Genomic DNA, 26,034 nt, shown 5'->3' on the forward strand with positions numbered 1-26,034 from the left:
TGTGTTTTTTCTTTTATGTTTATTTATTTGATTTTAAGAGGGAGAGAGAGAACATAAGCATGGAGGAAGCAGAGAGAGAAAGGGACAGAGGATCTGAAACAGGCTCCGTGCTGACACCACAGTCTCTCTCAAGCTGTGAGATCATGACCTGAACCAAAGTTGGACGCTTAATGGACTGAGCCACCCAGGCACCCCTCAATGTGTCTTTTATTAGCTCTGTGCTTCATTCAGGTATTGTAATATCTCACTGGAATCATTGGTCCTTGTGAATGTATTATCATCCGTGAATAATTATTCAAATTGATGTTTCTAGAGAGAGACAGATGCTAGAAATCCCTGTAACCATTTTGCTGACATCACTTCCTTGTATGCATTTCTAATTTAATTTCGTTGTGGTCAGAAAATATACTTTATGTGATATCAATATTTTAAAGTTTTTGAGGGTTGTATGGTTTAATATATGTTCTATCTTGATGAACATTCCATGTTTATTTACGAAGAATATATATTCTGCTGTCATTAAGTGGATTATTCAATTATTTTTATTTGATTTAGTTGGTTTATAGTGTTGAATATTATTTTTGATCTTCTGCCATGTTGTTTTATCCATTATTGAAAATAAGATTTTGAGGTCTCCAACTGTTATTGTTGAATTGTCTATTTCTCTTTTGACTTCTGTCAGTTTCATCTCACATATTTCAGAGCTGTATTTTTAGGTGCATATATGCTTTTAATTCCTATGTTTCACTGATTAAATTAATTTTTAAATGGTATATAATAGGGGCGCCTAGGTGGCTCAGTCGGTTAAGCGTCCAACTTCAGCTCAGGTCACGATCTCGCGGTCCGTGAGTTCGAGCCCCGCGCTGGGCTCTGGGCTGATGGCTCAGAGCCTGGAGCCTGCTTCCGATTCTGTGTTTCCCTCTCTCTCTGCCCCTCCCCCGTTCATGCTCTGTCTCTTTCTGTCTCAAAAATAAACATTTAAAAAAATAAAAATAAATAAATAAATGGTATATAATATAATTTATCTTTAATAGCAATTGATACCTAAAATCTATTTTTTCTGATATTAGTAGAGCCTTTCCAGCTCTTTTTTAATTACTGTTTGCATCTTAACTTCCTTTTACTTTCAACGTGTTTGTGTCTTTGAATCTAATGTGTACCTCTGTAGATAGAATATGTTTGTATATAATTGTTTATTTTAATTCACTCTACCATCTTTTGTTATTAAAGTGTTTAATCAATTTATATTTAATGTATATAATGCGATTATGGATCTGCTAATTTTGCTGTTTGTTTTTTTAAAGTCTTTTGACTTTTAATCATCCATTTCTTTCTTTATCTGTGTTACATAGACAACTTATTGAATACCATTTCAATTCCCTTGCTGTTTAATTCACTTCAGTTTTAGATTTATTTTTGTAGTGGTTTCCTTGCAGATTTCAGCTAACAACTTACCTTAAAACAATTTAGTAGATGTCAATTTTATTTCAGTAGTATATAAAAACCTTGTTTCAGTATATCCCCATTCCCTTCTTGTGTTCAATCATTGTCCTACATGTTATATCTTTATACATTATAAACTTACCAACAGAGTTTTGTAATTATTGGTAATAGATGTTTTATGCAATTTTCCTTTAAATCATAGAGTAGAAGAAAAGTCCTATAAAGAAATACATGTTTATGCTCTCTTTTATATTTATATATTTATTTAACTGTAATGGTGGTCTTTGCTTCTTCCTTTGTGATCCAGTTACTGTCTTATTTCATTTAAGTTAATCTGAAAAAGCTCTTTTTAGCACTTTTTTTAGAGTATTTCAATTAATGATTTCTATTAGGTTTTTATTTAGAATTGTCTTGTTTTCCTTCATTTTGAAAGACAGTTTTTCTGGCTATATTACTGCTTATGTTATTCTTTCTTCAGTTTTTTTTAAGTTTTTCAAAATGTTTAATGGAGCCAGTAAGGCATATAAATAATGTTTTGGAAGACATTAAGACCTACTTTCTCTTACCAAAGAAAATGGCTCATGTTTTATCAAAATTTGTCAATTGAGAGTAAAGAGTACTGAGATTAAGCATCAGAGCACTAATTAAAACAAAAACAACCAAAATTTTTAAAAATTTTATTCAATTCAAAAGGAGGAACTAGAACTAAAGCATAAAGAGAATATTAAATAAGTATTCCTCAATCTTAAAATCCTTTAGGAAGAGGAGTTATGGCTACTTGTGAACAATGGTTCCCACCACCAAACCCCAATTCCAGGATCCAAATTTTCAACAATAGAAAAAACAAAGATAACTCCAAATGAATTTCTGAGCATATTCCAAAGAGAAGCTTGAAAGTATTCATAATAAACAGGCTGTCTGTTTCACGTAAAGTGACAGATTGCTATAATTCTTCCAACTATCATATTCAAACAAACAAACAAACAAAAAGATCCACTTTTGCAAAACTTTAGAAATACCTCACTTTCATTCCTACTTTTAGTATGGAATTAACTTTTTAAAATAAAGGTTTTATCTGTAATGAATACAGAACTCCAGCTCATACATTTCTAATATTCCATTCACCACCCAACCAGTCAATTAATAATATGGTTAATTTAGCAAAGTTTCTTTGCAGGACAATATCATTAAATAGCTGAAGGAATTATGAACTTTAACAAACTGCTGTGAGTAATTTATGGAAAAAGCCCTTACACTGATTTGCAATGGTCTTTTAATGGGAAAAATAGGAAGTAACTGAAACTATACTACTACAAGTTTCCAAGGAAACATTTTCACTGTTTTAGGTACTGATAGGCAGACATGGTCTCTGCACTAATGATGAAACATTCTCCAAAACATTGTAGCCATAAGAGATCTTCTATGTACTGAAAAAAGGAATCTGCTCAGAACCTTTATTTAGGTCTACCTAACAACTAGAGAACCTCTATACAATTCCATTTTTTCCAGAATGAGATTCCAAAGTGCATTTGTTAGGAGAGGGACTGAAGGGTTGGGTGTTACTGTTTAAGTTGTAATCACATTATTAGCAGATGCAAAACCTTTATCTTCCACCATTCCAATGGAAACTGAAAAAAGCAGGGCATCTATGAAAAAATGTAGAACTGGACATGAAAGAATAGAATACATACCCCCCCCCCACCTCTAGCTCCATCTTACTAATACTGAACCAAAAAGGAAATCCATTCTCAAAGTTCATGACCTCTCTACTTTAGGTCATTCTTGAATGCAGTCTGCATGTTTACATTTACCATAAGGTGTAGTACCCTGATTAGGAAGTAGTACTTGTCTTAAAACTGAGCACTTTAAGCCTACAGAGTTAATCTGGGGGAAATTTAATAATATTGCTACTTTTAGAACCCTAACACACACAAAAGTAATACAATAAAGTTCTGTGTACTGATTAAATATTAAGTATTAATTGTATGACCATCATAGCATTTCTTTTTTTTTTTAATTTTTTTTAACGTTTATTTATTTTTGGGACAGAGACAGAGCATGAACGGGGGAGGGGCAGAGAGCGAGGGAGACACAGAATCGGAAACAGGCTCCAGGCTCTGAGCCATCAGCCCAGAGCCCGACGCGGGGCTCGAACTCACGGACCGCGAGATCGTGACCTGGCTGAAGTCGGATGCCTAACCGACTGCGCCACCCAGGCGCCCCATAGCATTTCTTTACAACATCACACAATCACCAGAAATAGAAACTTCTTGGAAAACTAAAAACAGGGCACAATTCAATCATTAGAAGTTTCACCCTGTGACTATATAGAAACCAGGTGCATGGTACAGTGCTGCTGCAAAAAATGGAAGCCTGCAGATTTGACAAGGAAGCCAAATCATGGGTTTAAGTCAATTTAAGGAACCTGGTGATACTGTTGAAACAAAATAATAACACAGCAGAAAATAAACAAAGGCATTATATAACCAAATAAACACATCTGATATTCCATTTCCCTTTGAAAATAAATATAGTTAAAGTCACTGTTAACCTTGGAATGGATATATGGTTGCCTATGATGATCTTGCTAATGACTACACAGTATCAGATCTCCTCTGCTAGGATTATAGTTTTTTTTTTAAGTTTATTTATTTATTTTGAGAGACATGATGAATGAGGAGTAGTGAGAGAGGGAAAGAGAAAGAATACCAAGCAGGCTCCACATTGTCAGTGCAGAGCCTGTTGTGGGGCTTGAACCCACTAATAGATCATGACCTGCACCAAAACCAAGAGTCACATGCTTAACCAACTGAGCCAACCAGGTGCCCCTAGCTTTATAGTTCTAAGAAAGCCATAGTTACCAGTTATCATAGTTAGTGTAAATATCTAGAACTTCCTTTTATGACAACCACTATAGAATACACTTGTCTTTAACAGTGAACAAGGGAAGATGGCCTCATGTTTCCTTTGCAATAATAGTATATGTTGGGGATCAAGTGACCTTCAAGCTTGAAGGTGGGTGTGAAAATGTTTGCAGTTTAGATCATTCTGTTGTGTTTGTGAGTTGGTGAGTCTTACTAACAGCACCATACTGGGCTAAGTTATGCCTTTCAGTTCCACCATTGTCCAAATGGAGAGCCATTTCTTCTGATATGAAAGTGTTCAAATTGAGATCATGTAGTCCATTTGACCAGCATTCCATCCACTGCTCCATGTGTAAGAGAGCCAGGGGTACCTGAACACATGTTTATACTAGCCATTGTACCACTAAGACCATGCAGAGCTAAAGCTTCCCAGAAGGGTTACTAATCAGCCTCTACAGATGAGCTAGTTTCCATTGAAGTAGCTCAGTTAGAGGAAACTACAGTAAGTCTTTGGGGAGCTCTAGAGTTTCATAGTGGAGGAAATTTTCCACACAGGAAGCTGATCAAATTTTCTCTAAGAATAGTTCTTCTGCACTCTTTAACCCAAACCAACACATTGCATCACTGATGGCCAATCTGAATTCCAATATCAAAACTCCACTGATTGGTATCCACGCTTTACTTGTAGAGGATGGTGATGGCAGTGGTTGTATTTTGGAAGGAATCTAGAGAGAAAGTCCTGGCTGATGACGCACTTGGTCAGAAAAAGTGAGAGAGGTAGGAGAATTATGAGAAGGAGGGGAGAGAGAGAGAGAGAGAGAGAGAGAGAGAGAGAGAGATTTGGGTGTCAATGACTCTAAATGGTCACATTATGTTTCATCTCGAATGGCCACATTAGGTTTCACCATTTTGTTGCAGGGTTTCAGGATCCCACACTCAGTGTGAAGATTCCAGGAAGGGGGTTGTGTTGGAATGATGGGGGTCTGGGGGCCCAGAGGCGCAGCCCTGGCTGAACAGAGGGCTGGGGAGATGTCCCCTCCCAACCCTACACCAAGGCTGGATCGGGGCGCAATGGGCCTGCCTCCCAGCCTTCCTTCCTCATCTTGTGACGGGCTGTTTCTTTATTCTTGACATAAATTATTTATATTGTTATTTCCTTTCTGTTTGAAGAACTTTAATTAGCAATTATTTTAGAGCATGTAAACTTTGTTACCATCACCTGGTTATTCCCAAAGGATTTTTTTTTTTTTGGTCTCCACAATTTCAGATTAGAAATCTCCTGTCATTTGAATCATTGTTTTTCTATGGATAATGTATTATTTATCTCTGTTTTATTTTTCTTTGTGAGATTTTTAGTCTTTAGATTTCTGAAGGTTAATTATGACATGTCTTTATGTGCATTTAATTGCATTAACCCATTTAAGGTAAACTCGGTTCTTGAATTAGTAGTTTTATATATTGTACAAAATTTGGGAAATTTTCAGCAATTTTTCAGAAATCTTTTTTCACCTGTGGGATTCCACAATGACTAGTCTAGGATATATAGGAGACAACACGCACACACACACACACACACACACAGATTCAATGTCATGTTGTTCCCTAAGTCTTGAGATCTCTAGCCAGTCTTTTTTATTCTCTCCACATTTTAGAGTCTTCTGACATTTGTTTTATGTGTTTTATTCAAGAATTTAATCATACTTATCAAGAATAATGGGATGGAGTAGATTCATTCCATATCATATGGAATCAGAAGTTTTCAGAACAGTGTTAAAAGTAGGTTTACCTGGTGTAATTTGGGTAGAAGATGGATGGGGATGCTGACTGCCAATTTCTAACAGTTTTATTTTTTATCTTGCACCTAGAATTCTATCACATCCTTAACTTAAAACAAGTGTATTTTAATATCTAATGTTTGCTAGGAACTGTTCTATTTCTCTTGATGTACACTTGGTCAAGAAAATTCAATATATGTCTCAGTATGTAATATCTAGTGCATGATCCATTTGATAAGGGAAGTACAGGATCTTATAAAAGCACAGAGAAGTGCCTAAATCAGACTTATAGAGAATTCAAGAAAAGGTTTACAGAAGATAATTCTAAACTAGAAGCTAAAGGAAAGTTAGTTACATGAAAAGTGGGAAAAGAAAAGCCCAAGAGCATAAGCCATTTATGCAAATTCATCAGTATAACAGAATGCATCACACCTTCATGGAAATGTGAATACTTCAGCATGGTTGGAGTAGAGAATTGTGGTGAAGTGTAGAGCTATAGAAATGAGGTTGGAAAGATAAGTCAGTGTAGTCAAAAATTCTTATCAATGCCCATCTCTCCTTCCCACTGTGCCACAATTTATTTGTTCCATGCTCTCCCCTAACATCAGTGCCCTTGGCCTTGGGGAGATTTACATAGTACTTTTTTCTCTCATTTGGGAAGCATCCAGGTGAAGTAGAAAGATGATTAGAGAGGCTTATTTTTAACCACATTCCAAGATCCAATTAACAGTGAGTCTCTTTATGCCCAGGCAGGTACTTTACCACTTTGTACTTCACCCAGTGAGGTCATTGTAAAGAGACACGTGTTTGTTTGTTTTTTTTTAATTTTCTATGGGTAGAATCCTTCCATGAATTGGGACAATTCATAATTGGGGCCAATGAATTGAGACATACATAAGCAGGCAACTCAACCACAGTTCTTGTCGTTAACCTTTCTTAAGAAGTAGTAATCTGCAACCATTTTGTTTGGCTCTGTCCTCAGTAAGAAACAAGGAACTCAGGCATAGCCAAAGGAGCACAATAGTGGTGAGACTATTCTGTTCCTAAGCCTTTTGTTAGCTGAAACCAGTAGCATTGCCAGACAGCAGTAGGAAACATTCATGGTCCTGCATTTGGAGGAAAGAGGATGTGATCTTGTCTAAATAGAATACCATCTACCTAAAAGCCATTTGCAAAGCTATTATTTTAGGAAGGGCTGAAAGCTTTAAATAAAATGAATGGGGTTATCTACCTTAAAGCAATTTTAAAGGTCAGAGTTCTTGGAGAATATAAACTAACTGTATAATTATGAAGGAAAAGTGGGAAAATCCTAAAAAGTTAGTGATCAAGCCATGGATGCTTGCAGTGGGATTGACAGAGTAAGATTCTCTGCCCACTACTGGTGCAGTCTGTGTCTTAGTGGAAATAAGTGTTTTGTCAAAGTACTCATACACATAATCCACACCCTAGACACAATATAAAATAATGTATTAGTAGGAGATAATAATGCATAAGTAAAAGAGTTTGATAATATCTTGGTCAAATGAGCATAATGACAGTATCTCCCTTCCTTATAGTACTATCATGAAGATTATATGATATATCTAAAGTAGCTGGCACATAGTAAATGCTCAGTATATTTAATTGTTATTAAACACTGATGCTATTGTATTATAAATTGCTAGATACTTCAGAAATCCCAAGAAATCAACAAAGACTAGAGAAGTCAGGGGTACATAGAACTTGAGCTGGGCTTTGAAATGTATTTATATTTCACTTTATTTCATGACTCAGAAGAAATACACAAAATAAATTGGAATAATAGTCTTTTTTGCAATATTACTATGTAGCAGATACACACATTGCATATATTATCTTGCCTTTTTGAATGTACACAACATTGGTATACACTGTATAGTGAAAGAAGATATGAACCAGATTATTTTGGAAATAAAGCCATAAGCATAGGAATTTGGATTCAAATTCAGGTCTGTCTGACTACAAAGCCTATAGTTTGAACCACTGTAACATACTGACTGTTAAGAAAAAAACAAATCTGGAATGTTAAATTAAAATCATATTTGGAAAAAAATCAATAAACATATGAGGTTCAGGGGAAACAAACTTGTAAAGAGGTGGTTGTGGTAGAAAATTTATAAGCCTCTCCAATTTCTGAAGGAGAAAAACATCAGAAATATATTTTTTTCTTTAAAAATGAAAATGAGTCATAACCCCAAAAGTAAGATTTCGAAAGCTAATGAAAATTCTTAAGACAAATGCAATTTTTGCCTTGATTGAACTTACTGGTTTCAAATTTCTGACATTGAAGAAGAAAGTATTGATTCTGAAATGACATAGTTTCCTTTTCTGTAATATGTGGTTTGTCTTTTATTAGTTTTGGAATTTGGGGAAATACTGTTCATGTAAGTAATAAAACAGTATATTTTCTGAAAATTAGTAATGGTTTTTAAATTGAATCAGTTGAATATGAATGCTTCAGGAATAATTTTATTAAACTTTTTAAAAATTCTATTGTGGTAAAAAAAAAGGCTTTTAAAAGCTTTTCATTATAGAATTAAGATAACTATAGTTTTTTTAAACATAGGAATCCTGATTGTTTTCTAAAACCTAAATATAATGTAATATTTTTATTATTGTTTCTGTTTTGTTTTACTATCACTTTTTTTCCCACATGCTCAAGACAGGAGAAATAATTAGATGTAGGTAAGTAGGCCAGACTATACTACACCATTATGAAAGTTAAATCACAAACCTGTCTGTGAATTTCCTCATGCAGGGTGGAAAAGAATGTATAATTGTCTTAGTCTATTTGTGCTGCTATAACAAAAAGACCACAGATTGGGTGTCTTAAACAACATTTAATTCTCAATGTTCCAGAAGTTGAGACAGCAAGATCAAGATGTTGTTGGATTTGGTGACTGTTTAAAGTCTACTTCTTGGCTTATAAATGGCCATCTTCTCACTGGTGGAAGGGGCAAGATATTTCCCTGGGGTCTCTTTTAGCAAAGCATTAATACTTTGAAGACCTAATTACTTTACTTTCCAAAGGCTCCACTCCAAACACTATCACATTTAGGATTAGGTTTCAACATATGACTCTGGGGGGCAGAGAACACATAAACATTCAAACATTTAGCCTATAGCATTAATTAAATGATTCACAGTATTTGCAAGGAGATAATACACTAGTTTCTCAGACAAAACACAATCTTTGCTGAGATAAAATATGTTAGGATAGTGGTTTTCAATGTGTGGTCCCTGGATTTCATTGAAACTTATTTGAAATGTAAATTCTTGGGCCCTAACCCAGAGCTACTAAATCAAACTATGGGTGGGACAGCACACCAGATGATTCTGAGGCATGCTCAGGTTTTAAACCCACTGGGTTAAGGTAGGAATAATAATTCTGTCTGAGTTTGTGGTTAGGTAAAGAAATTTACTGAGTTAGGTCAAATAATTAGTTAAAATTCTAACATACTCCTTCCTTCAGCTAAAAAGAATTTGATATATTTGGGGTTTTTTTTGAAATTTATTGTCAAATTGGTTTCCATACAACACCCAGTGCTCATCCCAAAAGGTGCCCTCCTCAATACCCATCACCCACCGTCCCCTCCATCCCACCCCCCATCAATCCTCAGTTTGTTCTCAGTTTTTAACAGTTTCTTATGCTTTGGCTCTCTCCCACTCTAACTTCTTTTTTTTTTTCCTTCCCCTCCCCCATGGGTTCCTGTTAAGTTTCTCAGGATCCACATAAGAGTGAAACCATATGGTATCTGTCTTTCTCTGTATGGCTTATTTCACTTAGCATCGCACTCTCCAGTTCCATCCACGTTGCTACAAAAGGACATATTTCATTTTTTCTCATTGCCATGTAATATTCCATTGTGTATATAAACCACAATTTCTTTATCCATTCATCAGTTGATGGACATTTAGGCTCTTTCCATATTTTGGCTATTATTGAGAGTGCTGCTATGAACATTGGGATACAAGTGCCCCTATGCATCAGTACTCCTGTATCCCTTGGATAAATTCCTAGCAGTGCTATTGCTGGGTCATAGGGTAGGGCTATTTTTACTTTTCTGAGGAACCTCCACACTGCTTTCCAGAGCGGCTGCACCAATTTGCATTCCCACCAACAGTGCAAGAGGGTTCCCGTTTCTCCACATCCTCGCCAGCATCTATAGTCTCCTGATTTGTTCATTTTGGCCACTCTGACTGGCGTGAGGTGATACCTGAGTGTGGTTTTGATTTGTATTTCCCTGATAAGGAGCGACGCTGAACATCTTTTCATGTGCCTGTTGGCCATCTGGATGTCTTCTTTAGAGAAGTGTCTATTCATGTTTTCTGCCCATTTCTTCACTGGGTTCTTTGTTTTTCGGGTGTGGAGTTTGGTGAGCTCTTTATACATTTTAGATACTAGCCCTTTGTCCGATATGTCATTTGCAAATATATTTTCCCATTCTGTTGGTTGCCTTTTAGTTTTGTTGGTTGTTTCCTTTGCTGTGCAGAAGCTTTTTATCTTCATAAGGTCCCAGTAATTCACTTTTCCTTTTAATTCCCTTGCCTTTGGGGATGTGTCGAGTAAGAGATTGCTACGGCTGAGGTCAGAGAGGTCTTTTCCTGCTTTCTCCTCTAAGGTTTTGATGGTTTGCTGTCTCACATTTAGGTCTTTTATCCATTTTGAGTTTATTTTTGTGAATGGTGTGAGAAAGTGGTCTAGTTTCAACCTTCTTCATGTTTCTGTCCAGTTCTCCCAGCACCATTTGTTAAAGAGGCTGTCTTTTTTCCATTGGATGTTCTTTCCTGCTTTGTCAAAGATGAGTTGGCCATACGTTTGTGGGTCTAGTTCTGGGGTTTCTATTCTATTCCATTGGTCTATGTGTCTGTGTTTGTGCCAATACCATGCTGTCTTGATGATTACGGCTTTGTAGTAGAGGCTAAAGTCTGGGATTGTGATGCCTTCTGCTTTGGTCTTCTTCTTGAAAATTACTTTGGCTATTCGGGGCCTTTTGTGGTTCCATATGAATTTTAGGATGGCTTGTTCTAGTTTCGAGAAGAATACTGGTGCAATTTTGATTGGGATTGCATTGAATGTGTAGATAGCTTTGGGTAGTATTGACATTTTGACAATATTTATTTTTCCAATCCATGATCAGGGAATGTCTTTCCATTTCTTTAAATCTTCTTCAATTACCTTCATAAGCTTTCTATAGTTTTCAGCATACAGATCCTTTACATCTTTGGTTAGATTTATTCCTAGGTATTTTATGCTTCTTGGTGCAATTGTGAATGGGATCAGTTTCTTTATTTGTCTTTCTGTTGCTTCATTGTTTCTGTATGAGAATGCAACTGATTTCACAAAACAGCCCTTCATAAGTTTACAAGAATTGAAATTATACCATGCATACTTTCAGACCACAATGCTATGAAGCTTGAAATCAACCACAGAAAAAAGTCTGGAAAACCTCCAAAAGCATGGAGGTTAAAGAACACCTTACTAACGAATGAGTGGGTCAACCAGGCAATTAGAGAAGAAATTAAAAACTATATGGAAACAAACGAAAATGAAAATACAACAATCCAAATGCTTTGGGATGCAGCAAAGGCAGTCCTGAGAGGAAAATACATTGCCATCCAGGCCTATCTCAAGAAACAAGAAAAATCCCAAATACAAAATCTAACAGCACACCTAAAGGAACTAGAAGCAGAACAGCAAAGGCAGCCTAAATCTAGCAGAAGAAGAGAAATAATAAAGATCAGAGCAGAAATAAACAATATAGAATCTAAAAAAACTGTAGAGCAGATCAACGAAACCAAGAGTTGGTTTTTGGAAAAACTAAACAAAATTGACAAACCTCTAGCCAGGCTTCTCAAAAAGAAAAGGGAGATGACCCAAATAGATAAAATCATGAATGAAAATGGAATTATTACAAACAATCCCTCAGAGATACAAACAATTATCAGGGAATACTATGAAAAATTATATGCCAACAAATTGGACAACCTGGAAGAAATGGACAAATTCCTGAACACCCACACTCTTCCAAAACTCAATCAGGAGGAATTAGAAAGCTTGAACAGAACCATAACCAGCGAAGACATTGAATCGGTTATCAAAAATCTCCCAACAAATAAGAGTCCAGGACCAGATGGCTTTCCAGGGGAGTTCTACCAGACGTTTAAAGCAGAGATAATACCTATCCTTCTCAAGCTATTCCAAGAAATCGAAAGGGAAGGAAAACTTCCAGACTCATTCTATGAAGCCAGTATTACTTTGATTCCTAAACCAGACAGAGACCCACTAAAAAAAGAGAACTACAGGCCAATATCCCTGATGAATATGGATGCAAAAATTCTCAATAAGATACTAGCAAATCGAATTCAACAGCATATAAAAAGAATTATTCACCATGATCAAGTGGGATTCATTCCTGGGATGCAGGGCTGGTTCAACATTCGCAAATCAATCAACGTGATACATCACATTAACAAAAAAAAAAGAGAAGAACCATATGATCCTGTCAATCGATGCAGAAAAGGCCTTTGACAAAATCCAGCACCCTTTCTTAATAAAAACCCTTGAGAAAGTCGGGAGAGAAGGAACATACTTAAAGATCATAAAAGCCATTTATGAAAAGCCCACAGCTAACATCATCCTCAATGGGGAAAAACTGAGAGCTTTTTCCCTGAGATCAGGAACACGACAGGTAGGCCCACTCTCACTGGTGTTGTTTAACATAGTGCTGGAAGTGCTAGCATCAGCAATCAGACAACAAAAGGAAATCAAGGGCATCAAAATTGGCAAAGATGAAGTCAAGCTTTCGCTTTTTGCAGATGACATGATAGTATACATGGAAAATCCGATAGACTCCACCAAAAGTCTGATAGAACTGATACATGAATTCAGCAAAGTTGCAGGATACAAAATCAATGTACAGAAAAGAATTTGATATATTTGGAAAACAAATAGATTTGACATTGTGATGTTATGAGAAAGGGTATTAATATTGGTATCTGGAAGAGAATTAATTTAGGAATTAATTTAGAGAATTAGTCATGATTTCCTGGAGGATAATTTGATACTACTCATCAAAAGCCTAGCAATTTCACTTTTAAAAATTTAGTCAAAGAAAATAGTTCCTCAAATGTGTGAAGATGGGTGTACAACAATATTTAGCAAGTCATTGTTTCCAATAATTAAAAATGGTAATCTACCTCAATGTCCACTAGTGAAATAAATTATATAATTCTCATGAAATTCTAAATATCCATTAAAATGATTATTCAAGTGTTTATTTATAATAAAACACCATATTCATATTAATTTGATTGAATATATACTACGATTATAAGATAGTATATGTATATGAATCAAATTTGGTTAAAATATCCATACATGTATTCGTTTATAGATCTATAGACATGGATAAAAAAATATGTTATACACCAAAATATTAGCAATGGAAACATTGGTGATAGACATGTATATATTTTGTTTGTGCTATTCTCTATTTTCTAATGTGAAACTATATTCCTTAAATAAAGACACAACAAAAGCTTAAAAGCAACCTAATTTAAGATGACTTTTAAGCATATTTTTTACACAATCTTATTATTAGGAACAAGTAATACTCATTCTGCTTTTTAAAAACACTGTGTCCTCGAATATAGGGGGGAAAATACCTAATCCCTCTTGCTTTAATAATTCACTGCTCAGTTTACTGTTCCAAAATCTGGGATTGATTTATTTCTGAAGATTTGTATTATTATCAGATAGTCACAAAAATATGGGTTTCATCTTAGAAATTTCTGGAAAAATAAAAATTAGTCTGAGTGGAAGGCAAGAGGATCTTGGTTCAAACTTTGCAAGTAATTTTATCTGTTAATTTGGAAAATTTAATCTACCTGTTTTTGGACTTGGTTTTTTAATCTATAAAAAGTGGCAGGAGCAGAAGATTTTGATGGTCTTTAACTGCTCTAATACTCTAGGAATCTATAATGAATTTAGAAAACAATTTTTAGAGATCTGTATGAGAAAGTATGGAGGCTAAAGGAATAGAGTAAATTAAAACTTTCTAAAATTAGCTTTAAAGGACTCTTCTTCTGATATTACATAGGATGTTATCGATACTTCTCTCTTTTAGTATAACTTCTCCCTTGATGGAATTTTAAAACAAACGTGTTAAATAGTTTAAAAATATTTGAAAGTTTGTGTACTTGTGACACCTGGTGGTCAAATGAAACATCACATCTAAATTCCAATTTCCCACACACTCCTTCCCTTTTCTCTCAGCGGGACATTTTTCCCCGATTCATCCATTCATCATATATTCAGTCATTCACTCAATAAACACTTAGTGGATCCCTAATATGTTCAAAACACTTTACAACACACTTTACTATTGAGGACAGAAAGTAATAAGAGAATCAGTCTTTCATATGTAGGATATTGCAATCTATTTAGAGGAACAAAATTGATTGCATACAAAGGCAATAACCACAGCACGTTAAATGTATTAAATGCACTCTTGCTAAAAAAATGATCAGAACTATGGATACTGTGAGGCTATAGAAGTGACCTCTGGTTTGGAGAGGTCAAGAAAGGCTTCTTGAAGTGAGGGCTGCTTTTCTTGGGACCTCAGTTTCCCCAGCTATAAAACAGTGGCAATGTTCTACTGTAGTATAGGACTGCTGGGAGGGACATATTGAGAGAGTGTATACAAAGGACTTAGTATAGCACCTTGTCCAACATAGGCATTCAGTGATTTTTTTAATGTTTATTTTTGACAGAGAGGGAGAGAGGGAGACACAGAATCTCAAGCAGGCTCCAGGCTCTGAGTGGTCAGCACAGAGCCCGACATGGGGCTCGAACTCATGGTCCATGAGATCATGACCTGAGCCAAAGTTGGACACTCAACCGACTGAGCCACCCAGGCACCCCAGCATTCAGTGATTTGTAATTATTATTTTAACAAAACTGACTATGATCAGGAGGATTTCATGTATGTTAACTGGTTTCTAAATTTTGCTTCAAAAATAATTCTGGTTCAAGTTTACATGAGTTTTTATTTAAACTGAGTATACAGAGCACAAGTTCAATTATTTTAGTTAGTTCAGTGGATAAACAAAAAAAAACCCACAAAAACAGATAGTGTTGGATCTATTTACAGTTTCCTAGACTAACTGGCTGATTTAGCAAAATTGTTAACTCAGTGGGAAAAAAAAAACATACAAAGTAGTTGTTTATTTGAATGAGCTGTTTGACTGCAATTAAGTTTCAGCAAATACAGTCTATCAGAAAGCACCACATGGCGCAAAGGCATCAGTTAGATTGTTTGCACTGTGTGAGCTGTGTGTGTGTTTACTGAATTTTTACAATTTTGAATTGGTTGTATTTTGGGTTGAGTAGGCACTATCTTAGATTCTGTGCTGGTTTCAATAGTTAATGTTAAGTGTGTCTCGATTTCCCTTTAATTCCATAAAATGTGAAACAAACTAACTACCTTTGCAAGCAATAAAAAGTACAAGGAAGTAGTCAAATCCCATTTACCTTTTTGTTTCTACAATCAGAGGCATGTTATATTTCCTGAGGATATCAAGCATTTGGGTAAACTGTCATTTTCAAGGGTTAAAATAAACTGTATTGTAGTGGCTTTGGGCCAAAAGCAATAATGTTCTGATCCAAAAGAAAACCAATAACAGGGACTCTGCATGGTAGGAATGAATTTTTAACCTGGATAATGGAAGATTTGAGAGAGACAGGATTGCCATCTTCAGATAATTAAAGAGTTTCATGTGCAACAGGGGGCAAGCTTTATTCTTACTTGACTTTGATAAACAAAATTAGGTTAAAATGACATGCATATAGATGTTAACCTACTAAAGGGGAGAACTTTCTAACAATTATGATTGTTAAGAATGTAACTATTCAAAATTAGTAAATTTTCACTGAACTTGCCTCAAAAGCTGAGGTAGAGATAGCCTCTTTTTCTGCAACTACCACAAGATACCCTCTAGTTTTTCACATACTTTGGTAGTTTGAAATGGTAGCAAGGATAGTCTTGACCAATGTCAATGTTTGAAGATACCATAATTCTGTATATACACAGATCTTTAAAGTTACAGAAGTGTTTGAGAAGTAACATGACATACAAACAAGACTAATTTTGTCCTCAAATTCTGAAGGAGTCAAAGTTTATCTGCATTGCACTATTTTTTTCCAAACTTCCATCCTTCCATTTACAGACTCATCTCAGAAATCACTTAATTCCTGATAAGACTGCATTTTAAAATGGATTAAGTTTTCTCTTTCCCAGCATTGATGATTTGGAACTCAGCTAGATCTCAAAATATGACAATGCAAATGGAGACAACTATAACACTAAAATGTGGAAACTTACAAAAGTGTTGGAATATATGGAATATACATATAGAATATATATGGAATATATATATATACATACATATATATATATATATATATATATATGAATTTACCACTGAGGTCTTCCTTGTTGGTTATCTCTACAAGTTTGATTATTCCTGAAACTACTGAGGGGAAAACCTGACTGAGGTTATTGCGAAAACAGTGATCTTTTTGATGTCTTTTTTTTTCAATATATGATTTATTGTCAAATTGGTTTCCATACAACACCCAGTGCTTATCCCAAGGGTGCCCTCCTCAATGCCCATCACCCACCCTCCCCTCCCTCCCACCCCCCATCAACCCTCAGTTTGTTCTCAGTTTTTAAAAGTCTCTTATGTTTTGGCTCTCTTCCACTCTAACCTCTTTTTTTTTTCCTTCCCCTCCCCCATGGGTTTCTGTTAAGTTTCTCAGGATCCACATAAGAGTGAAAACATATGGTACCTGTCTTTCTCTCTGTGGCTTATTTCACTTAGCAGAACACTGTCCAGTTCCATCCACGTTGCTACAAAGGGCCATATTTCATTCTTTCTCATTGACACGCAGTACTCCATTGTGTATATAAACCACAATTTCTTTATTCATTCATCAGTTCATGGACATTTACTCTCTTTCCATAATTTGGCTATTGTTGAAAGTGCTGCTCTAAACATTGGGATACAAGTGCCCCTATGCATCAGTACTCCTGTATCCCTTGGGTAAATTCCTAGCAGTGCTATTGCTGGGTCATAGGGTAGGGCTATTTTAATTGTTTGAGGAACCTCCACACTGCTTTCCAGAATGGCTGCACCAATTTGCATTCCCACCAACAGTGCAAGAGGGTTCCCGTTTCTCCACATCCTCGCCAGCATCTATAGTCTCCTGATTTGTTCATTTTGGCCACTCTGACTGGAATGAGGTGATATCTGAGTGTGGTTTTGATTTGTATTTCCCTGATAAGGAGCGACGTTGAGCATCTTTTCATGTGCCTGTTGGCCATCTGGATGTCTTCTTTAGAGAAGTGTCTATTCATGTTTTCTGCCCATTTCTTCACTGGGTTATTTGTTTTTCAGGTGTGGAGTTTGGTGAGCTCTTTATAGATTTTGGAGACTAGCCCTTTGTCCGATATGTCATTTGCAAATATCTTTTCCCATTCTGTTGGTTGCCTTTAAGTTTTGTTGATTGTTTCCTTTGTAGTGCAGAAGCTTTTTATCTTCATGAGGTCGCAGTAGCTAATTTTTGCTTTTAATTCCCTTCCTTTGGGGATGTGTCAAGTAAGAAATTGCTGTGGCTGAGGTCAGAGAGGTCTTTTCCTGCTTTCTCCTCTAAGGTTTTGATGGTTTCCTGTCTCACATTCAGATCCTTTATCCATTTTGAGTTTATTTTTGTGAATGGTGTGAGAAAGTGGTCTAGTTTCAACCTTCTTCATGTTTCTGTCCAGTTCTCCCAGCACCATTTGTTAAAGAGACTGTCTTTTTTCCATTGGATGTTCTTTCCTGCTTTGTCAAAGATGAGTTGGCCATACGTTTGTGGGTCTAGTTCTGGGGTTTCTATTCTATTCCATTGGTCTATGTGTCTGTGTTTGTGCCAATGCCATGCTGTCTTGATGATGACAGCTTTGTAGTAGAGGCTAAAGTCTGGGATTGTGATGCCTCCTGCTTTGGTCTTCTTCTTCAAAATTACTTTGGCTATTCGGAGCCTTTTGTGGTTCCATACAAATTTTAGGATTGCTTGTTCTAGTTTCAGAAGAATGCTGGTGCAATTTTTATTGGGATTACATTGAATGTGTAGATAGCTTTGGGTAGTATTGACATTTTGACAATATTTATTCTTCCAATTCATGAGCATGGAATGTTTTCCATTTCTTTATATCTTCCTCAATTACCTTCATAAGCTTTCTATAGTTTTCAGCATACAGATCTTTTACATATTTGGTTAGATTTATCCCTAGGTATTTTGTGCTTCTTGGTGCAATTATGAATGGGATCAGTTTTTTATTTGTCTTTCTGTTGCTTCATTATTAATGTATAAGAATGCAACTGATTTCTGTACATTGATTTTGTATCCTGCAACTTTGCTGAATTTATGTATCAGTTCTAGCAGACTTTTGGTGGAGTCTATCGGATTTTCCATGTATAATATCATGTCATCTGCAAAAAGTGAAACCTTAACTTCCTCTTTGCCAATTTTGATGCCTTTGATTTCCTTTTGTTGTCTGATTGCTGATGCTAGCACTTCCAACACTATGTTAAACAACAGTGGTGAGAGTGGACATCCCGGTCGTGTTCCTGATCTCAGGGAAAAAGTTCTCAGTTTTTCCCCATTGAGGATGATGTTAGCTGTGGGCTTTTCATAAATGGCTTTTATGATCTTTAAGTATGTTCCTTCTATCCCTACTTTCTCGAGGGCTTTTATTAAGAAACAATGCTGAATTTTGACAAATGCCTTTTCTGCATCGATTGACAGGATCATATGGTTCTTATCTTTTCTTTTATTAATATGATGCATCACGTTGATTGATTTGCGAAGGTTGAACCAGCCCTGCATCCCAGGAATGAATCCCACTTGATCATGGTGAATAATTCTCTTCATATGCTGTTGAACTCGATTTGCTAGTATCTTATTGAGAATTTTTGCATCCATATTCATCAGGGATATTGGCCTGTAGTTCTCATTTTTCCCTGGGTCTCTGTCTGGTTTAGGAATCAAAGTAATACTGGCTTCAGAATGAGTCTGGAAGTTTTCCTTCCCTTTCTATTTCTTGGAATAGCGTGAGAAGAATAGGTATTATCTCTGCTTTAAACGTCTGGTAGAACTTCCCTGGGAAGCCATCTGTTCCTGGACTCTTATTTGTTGGGAGATTTTTGATGACTGATTCAATTTCTTTGCTGGTTATGCACCTGTTCAAGCTTTCTATTTCCTCCTGAGTGAGTTTTGGAAGCGTGTGTGAGTTTAGGAATTTGTCCCTTTCTTCCAGGTTGTCCAGTTTGTTTGCATATAATTTTTCATAATATTCCCTGATAATTACTTGTATCTCTGAGGGATTGGTTGTAATAATTCCATTTTCATTCATGATTTTATCTATTTGCATCATCTCCCTTTTCTTTTTGAGAGGCCTGGCTAGAGGTTTATCAATTTTGTTTATTTTTTCAAAAAACCCATTCTTGGTTTTGTTGATCTGCTCTACAGTTTTTTTAGATTCCATATTGTTTATTTCTGCTCTGATCTTTATTATTTCTCTTCTTCTGCTGGGTTTGGGCTGCCTTTGCTGTTCTGCTTCTAGTTCCTTTAGGTGTGCTGTTAGATTTTGTATTTGGGATTTTTATTGTTTCTTGAGATAGGCCTGGATTGCAATGTATTTTCCTCTCAGGACTGCCTTCACTGCATCCCAAAGCATTTGGATTGTTGTATTTTCATTTTCGTTTGTTTCCATATATTTTTTAATTTCTTCTCTAATTGCCTGGTTGACCCATTCATTCTTTAGTAAGGTTTCTTTAACCTCCATGCTTTTGGAGGTTTTCCAGACTTTTTTCTGTGGTTGATTTCAAGCTTCATAGCATTGTGGTCTGAAAGTATGCATGGTATGATTTCAATTATTGTATACTTATGAAGGGCTGTTTTGTGACCCAGTATGTGATCTATCTTGGAGAATGTTCCATGTGCACTCAAGAAGAAAGTATATCCTGTTGCTTTGGGATGCAGAGTTCTAAATATATCTGTCAGGTCCATGTGATCCAATGTATCATTCAGGGCCCTTGTTTCTTTATTGACCATGTGTGTAGATGATCTATCCATTTCTGTATGTGGAGTGTTAAAGTCCCCTGCAATTACCACATTCTTATCAATAAGGTTGCTTATGTTTGTCAATAATTGTTTTATATATCTGGGGGCTCCTGTATTCGGTGCATGGACGTTTATACTTGTTAGCTCTTCCTGATGGATAGACCCTGTGATTATTATATAATGCCCTTCTTCATCTCTTGTTCCAACCCCTAATTTAAAGTCTAGTTTGTCTGATATAACGGTGGCTACTCCAGCTTTCTTTTGACTTCCAGTGGCATGACAAATAGTTTTCCATCCCCTCACTCTCAATCTGAAGGTGTCCTCAGGTCTAAAATGAGTCTCTTGTGGACAGCAAATAGATGGGTCTTGTTTTCTTGTCCACTCTGATACCCTATGTCTTTTGGTTGATGCATTTAGTCCATTTACATTCAGTGTTATTATAGAAAGATATGGGTTTAGAGTCCTTGTGATGTCCGTAGGTTTTGTGCTTGTAGCAATGTCTCTGGTACTTTATCTCACAAGATCCCCCTTAGGATCTCTTGTAGGGCTGGTTTAGTGGTGACGAATTCCTTCAGTTTTTGTTTGTTTGGGAAGACATTTGTCTCTCCTTCTATTCTAAATGACAGACTTGCTGCATAAACGATTTTCGGCTGCATATTTTTTCTGTTCATCACATTGAAGATCTCCTGCCATTCCTTTCTGGCCTGCCAAGTTTCAGTAGAGAGATCCGTCTCGAGTCTTATTGGTCTCCCTTTATATGTTAGAGCACGTTTATCCCTAGCTGCTTTCAGAATTTTCTCTTTATCCTTGTATTTTGTCAATTTCACTATGATATGTTGTGCAGAAGATTGATTCAGTTACATCTGAAGGGAGTTCTCTGTGCCTCTTGGATTTCAATGCCTTTTTCCTTCCCCAGATCCAGGAAGTTCTCAGCTATTATTTCTTCAAGTACACTTCCAGCCTCTTTCCCTCTCTCTTCCTCCTCTGGAATACCAATTATGCGTAAATTATTTCTCTTTAGTGCATCACTTAGTTCTCTAATTTTCCCTTAATACTCCCAGATTTTTTATCTCTCTTTTTCTTAGCTTCTTCTTTTTCCATAATTTTATCTTCTAGTTCACCTATTCTCTCCTGTGACTCTTCAATCCAAGCCGTGGTCGTCTCCATTTTATTTTGCAGATCATTAATAGCATTTTTTAGCTCCTCCTGGCTGTTCCTTAGTCCCTTGATCTCTGTAGCAATAGATTCTCTGCTCTCCTTTATACTGTTTTCAAGCCCAGCGATTAATTTTATGAATATTATTCTAAATTCACTTTGTTATATTGTTTAAATCATTTTTGATCAGTTAGTTAGCTGTCGTTATTTCTGGGACATTTTTTTGAGAGGAATTCTTCTTTTTCGTCATTTTGGATAGTCCCTGGAGTGGTGTAGAAGTCCGGGGCACTTCCTCTGTGTTGTCTTGAATAACTTGCGTTGGTGGGCAGGGCTGCAGTCAGAACTGATGTCGGCCCCCAGCCCACTGCTGGGACCACAGTCAGACTGGTGTGTTCCTTCTCTTTCCCTCTCTTAGGGGCAGGATTCACTGTGGGGTGGTGTGGCCCATCTGGGATACTTGCACACTGCCAGGCTTGTGGTGCTAGGGATCTGGCGTATTAGCTGGGGTGGATCGGCAAGGTGCACAGGGGCAGGAGGGGCAGGCTCAGCTCGCTTTTCCTTCAGTGATCCGCTTCTGTAGGGGCCCTGTGGCACCAGGAGGGAGTCAGACCCCTCGCTGGAGGAATGGATCCGCAGAAGCATAGTGTTGGGTGTTTGCGCAGTGCAAGCAAGTTCCCTGGCAGGAACTGGTTCCCTTTGGGACTTTGGCTGGGGGATGGGCAGGGGAGATGGTGCTGGCGAGCGCCTTTGTTCCCGGCCAAGCTGCGCTCTGTTGGCCGGGGCTCAACAACTCTCCCTCCGTTGTCCTCCAGCCCTCCCGTTTTCCAAGCAGAGCTGTTAGCTTATAACCTTCCAGATGTCATGTCCCGCTTGCTGTCAGAACACACTCCGTCTGTCCTGTCCGCTTTTGCAAGCCAGACTCAGGGGCTCTGCTTGGCCGGTGGGCTGCCCCGCTGCCCTGGCTCCCTCCCGCCAGTCCGTGGAGCTCGCACTGCCTCTCCACCCTTCCTACCCTCTTCCGTGGGCCTCTCGTCTGCACTTGGCTCTGAAGAATCCATTCTGCTCTTCTTCTGGTGGTTTTCTGGGTTATTTAGGCAGGTGTAGGTGGAAATTAAGTGATCAGCAGGACGTGGTGAGTCCAGCGTCCCCCTATGCTGCCATCTTCTCCCTTGATTTCTGAAACTGTGTTTCACAATATTGTCATATAATTGTAGATTGCCATGATATTTTCAGCTTACATGAAAAAGACCTTTGAATTTGTGAAAGTTCACACTTTAATACTTCTTTGGTGGACACAAATATATTTGTAAACCCAAACATAGACTGACATGCCCTTGACCCTATTTTTACTCTGTTATCTGCAGAAAACATCACTCTAATGTTTTCCTTAAGGAAAGAACATACATCCTCAAGGTGGGAAGTAACAGCGCAACCAATATAAGAACAAAGTGCACAGATATTCAAATGTCCTTTCAGTACTCTCTCTATGCAACCACCTACATCGTCATATTCATCCCTGGTCTTTCGGCCAACAGTGCAGCCTTGTGGGTTCTGTTCCACTTCATCAACAAGAAAAATAAAGCCATCATTTTCATGATCAGCCTCTCTGTAGCTGATCTTGCTCATATGCTGTCTTTACCTCTCCAGATTTACAATTTCATTAGCCACCATTGGCCCTTCACAAAGCCCATTTGCCTGCTGTGCTTCTACTCGAAGTATCTCTACATGTGTGCCAGCATTTGTTTCCTGATGTGTATCAGTCTTCAGAGATGTTTCCTTCTCCTCAAGCCCTTTAGAGCCAGAGATTGGAAGCGTAGGTATGATGCAGGCACCAGTGCTGGCATCTGGATCGTTGTGGGGACTGCCTGCCACCTCCAATTCTGAGGAGTGCTGGCTTAGCCAACAACACTGAATACTGCTTTGCCAATTTAGGGTTTCAGCACATTAGCATGGCTTCCTCCATTGGTATGATAACTGTAGCTAAACTTGGAAGTTGTTTTTTTTTTTTTTTTTTTTTTTTTACCTGTTGCCGTTATAACATATTGCACATGGAAAACGAGAAAATCTTTACAGGAATTCCAAGTTCCTGCTCAGAATACCAAAGAGAGAAAGAAGTCTTTGTTGCTGGTTCTGATATATGCAGTGGTGTTCATTGTGTTTCCCTCCTTACCACCTCAACTTCCCATTCTATATGATGGTGAAACAACATGTCTTTTCAAACTGTTCTTTTTTAAGATCATCCTATTTTTTTACATCATTTCTCTATGCCTTGCAGATCTGAATTGCTGCTTTGATCACGTTGTATATTATTTTACGACCTCAGAATTCCACAGTAGGTTTTTGGACCACAGTGGTTGGCTCTTCAGTCACATGTGAGATGCAAGGACAGTGCTTTGGAAATTCATCACAGGAAGGAGAAACTTCAAACTATCTCTCTTACAAATTTGAATGATTCCAAGATAATATAATCAAATAAATAACTAGAATAGTCAATCTATGTTCTCTATCAGTTTAGCTATGTCACCTTGAATATTTTTAAAAAATGGTACTGTTCAATGCCTTAAGAAAACATGGCCTCCTTCCTTTCATCTCCAAAATCCTCCTTCTGAAGGAATTATTCATGACTATATTTTCTATCCAAATGGAAACATGCTGTTCTATGGATAGTAAAATATCTTTATTTATAGAAAGTAATAAGCATCAGAATAAATTGCACACCTGTTCCTCAGAAATGGATCCAATGTTCTCACTTTCTCCTGCAAGAAACAAAAAGTAAATTTAGAATCAGTGGACATAAGTGAATTGTCCAAAAATTGTAAAATATACAGAATAGGATCCTGACTTTATTTTAAAAATACATACTAGAGCAAAGTAGACTAAAGAGGAAACATTTTTTAATATTAATAGGAGTTGTGAAAATTAATATCCTTAGAGCTTGAAATATCTATGAGAATTTCCATTTTCCCCTTGAAGAAATGAAAAATTCAGATTCATACTAAATATCTCAAATGTATCATGAAATTCATACACAACACATACAACTTAAACACAAAACACAGTTGTATTCTAACACATTTCATAAGCTTCAGAATTTCAGGGTTTGCAATCATATCTCTTTGTTTGAACGTCTATGAGTGTGTGTGATGTGATGCCTATTTGTGTATATTGTCAGTCAGTTAGAAAATGTTTATTAATTTGCAAATTAAAATCAATTGTGCAACGAAATGTTTATATTACTTCCTCTATATACAACCTCAGTCACAACTTTGCTTGATAGATTTTAAAGAATGAATTAATAAAGAATAATACTCATGTGTATAGTTTTTTAGTTAGACCTCATTACTCACAAGTAAAGACACATATAAAGAGAATATTGGTGAATTGAATATCATTATGAATGCAGAATGAAAATTGATATTGTTTCAAATCTTTGTGACTTTTTAATAAAATTTTGTAATACAAATCACTATCATTGAAAGTTTTTAAACTTAAAATTTCACATATGGGGTTTCATTAAAATGGTATTTTATTTTTTTAAGTTTACTTATTTATTTTGAGATGGAGTGCAAGCAGGGGAGGGGCAGAAAGGGAGAATCTCAAACAGGCTCTGCACGTTCAGTACAGAGCCCCACACAGGGCTCAAACTCATGAAACTGCAAGGTCATGACCTGAGCCAAAATCAAGAGTCAGACACTCAACCGACTGAGTCACCCAGGTACCCATAAAATGGTATTTCATAAAGCAGTGGCCAATTTTATAAGGTTATAAAGGCTTACTTTCTTGTCTTTATAAGGTTGTAAATTCACAACCTATTTTCTCTGTATGAATTTTTTTAATAGTGCTTGTGCATCAGAACAGAAACAGAAAATAACATTTGCTACAATGGGGGGAAATAGAGTAAAACTTAATGCATAAACTTGCCAAATCCCTATTTGGTACACCTGAAACTAATGGAACATTGTGTGTCAACTACAGTCAAATAAAAAAAAACTAATTTAAAAAAGAGAGGAAAGTGCTTTTGGCAGATGAAGATGGTGGCAGAGTAGAAGGATCACAGGCTAGTCTTTTCCCACAAACATGACTAGATAACAATGAAATCAAGATAAATACCACAGAAATTGTCCTGAAGACTGATAGAAGAAACTCCACAATTAAAGGGAGAGAAGAGGCATCATCGGAGGTAGGAAGTACAGAGACATGGCTTAGGTGAGAAAGAGATTGCAGCTGATGCTGAGGGGAGCGAGCCATGGTCATGGAGAAGGGCAAGAAAGAGAGGAACGCACAAGGAGAATATTTTCCCTAAGCAATTGGCTTGGAAAACAAAAGGGGCAGAATTTTGTGAGTTCTTTGCAACAAGCAGGGCTTAAAGCCTGGAGTTTTAAATGTCTGAGGCCTTGGCCCTGAGGACACTGTGCTACTTCTGGAGAGAAGGTAGACAACCTGGGAGCAGAAAGCATGAAAACAAATATCTGAAGAACTCCTGGGGCACACAGAGGGGAAATTATTAGCTATTCTTGGAGTATGCCCCCTGAGAGACAGAATTCATGGAGATAACTCTCCTGGAACAAAGGAGCTGTCCAGTGCCATTTCCCTACCCTGCCCCTCAGCA

General features: G+C 36.9%; 2 pseudogenes; one reads left to right on the top strand and one right to left on the bottom strand.

The window, feature by feature from the left end:
- Nucleotides 1-4,481: 4,481 nt before the first annotated feature.
- On the bottom strand, nucleotides 4,482-22,796 carry LOC125156985 (telomere attrition and p53 response 1 protein-like; annotated as a pseudogene).
- A 93-nt stretch (nucleotides 22,797-22,889) lies between these two features.
- LOC125156986 (putative P2Y purinoceptor 10) lies at nucleotides 22,890-23,893 on the top strand (annotated as a pseudogene).
- The last annotated feature ends 2,141 nt before the right edge of the window (nucleotides 23,894-26,034 follow it).

The sequence above is a fragment of the Prionailurus viverrinus genome, chromosome X (assembly GCF_022837055.1).
Source record: "Prionailurus viverrinus isolate Anna chromosome X, UM_Priviv_1.0, whole genome shotgun sequence".
NCBI lineage: Eukaryota > Metazoa > Chordata > Mammalia > Carnivora > Felidae > Prionailurus > Prionailurus viverrinus.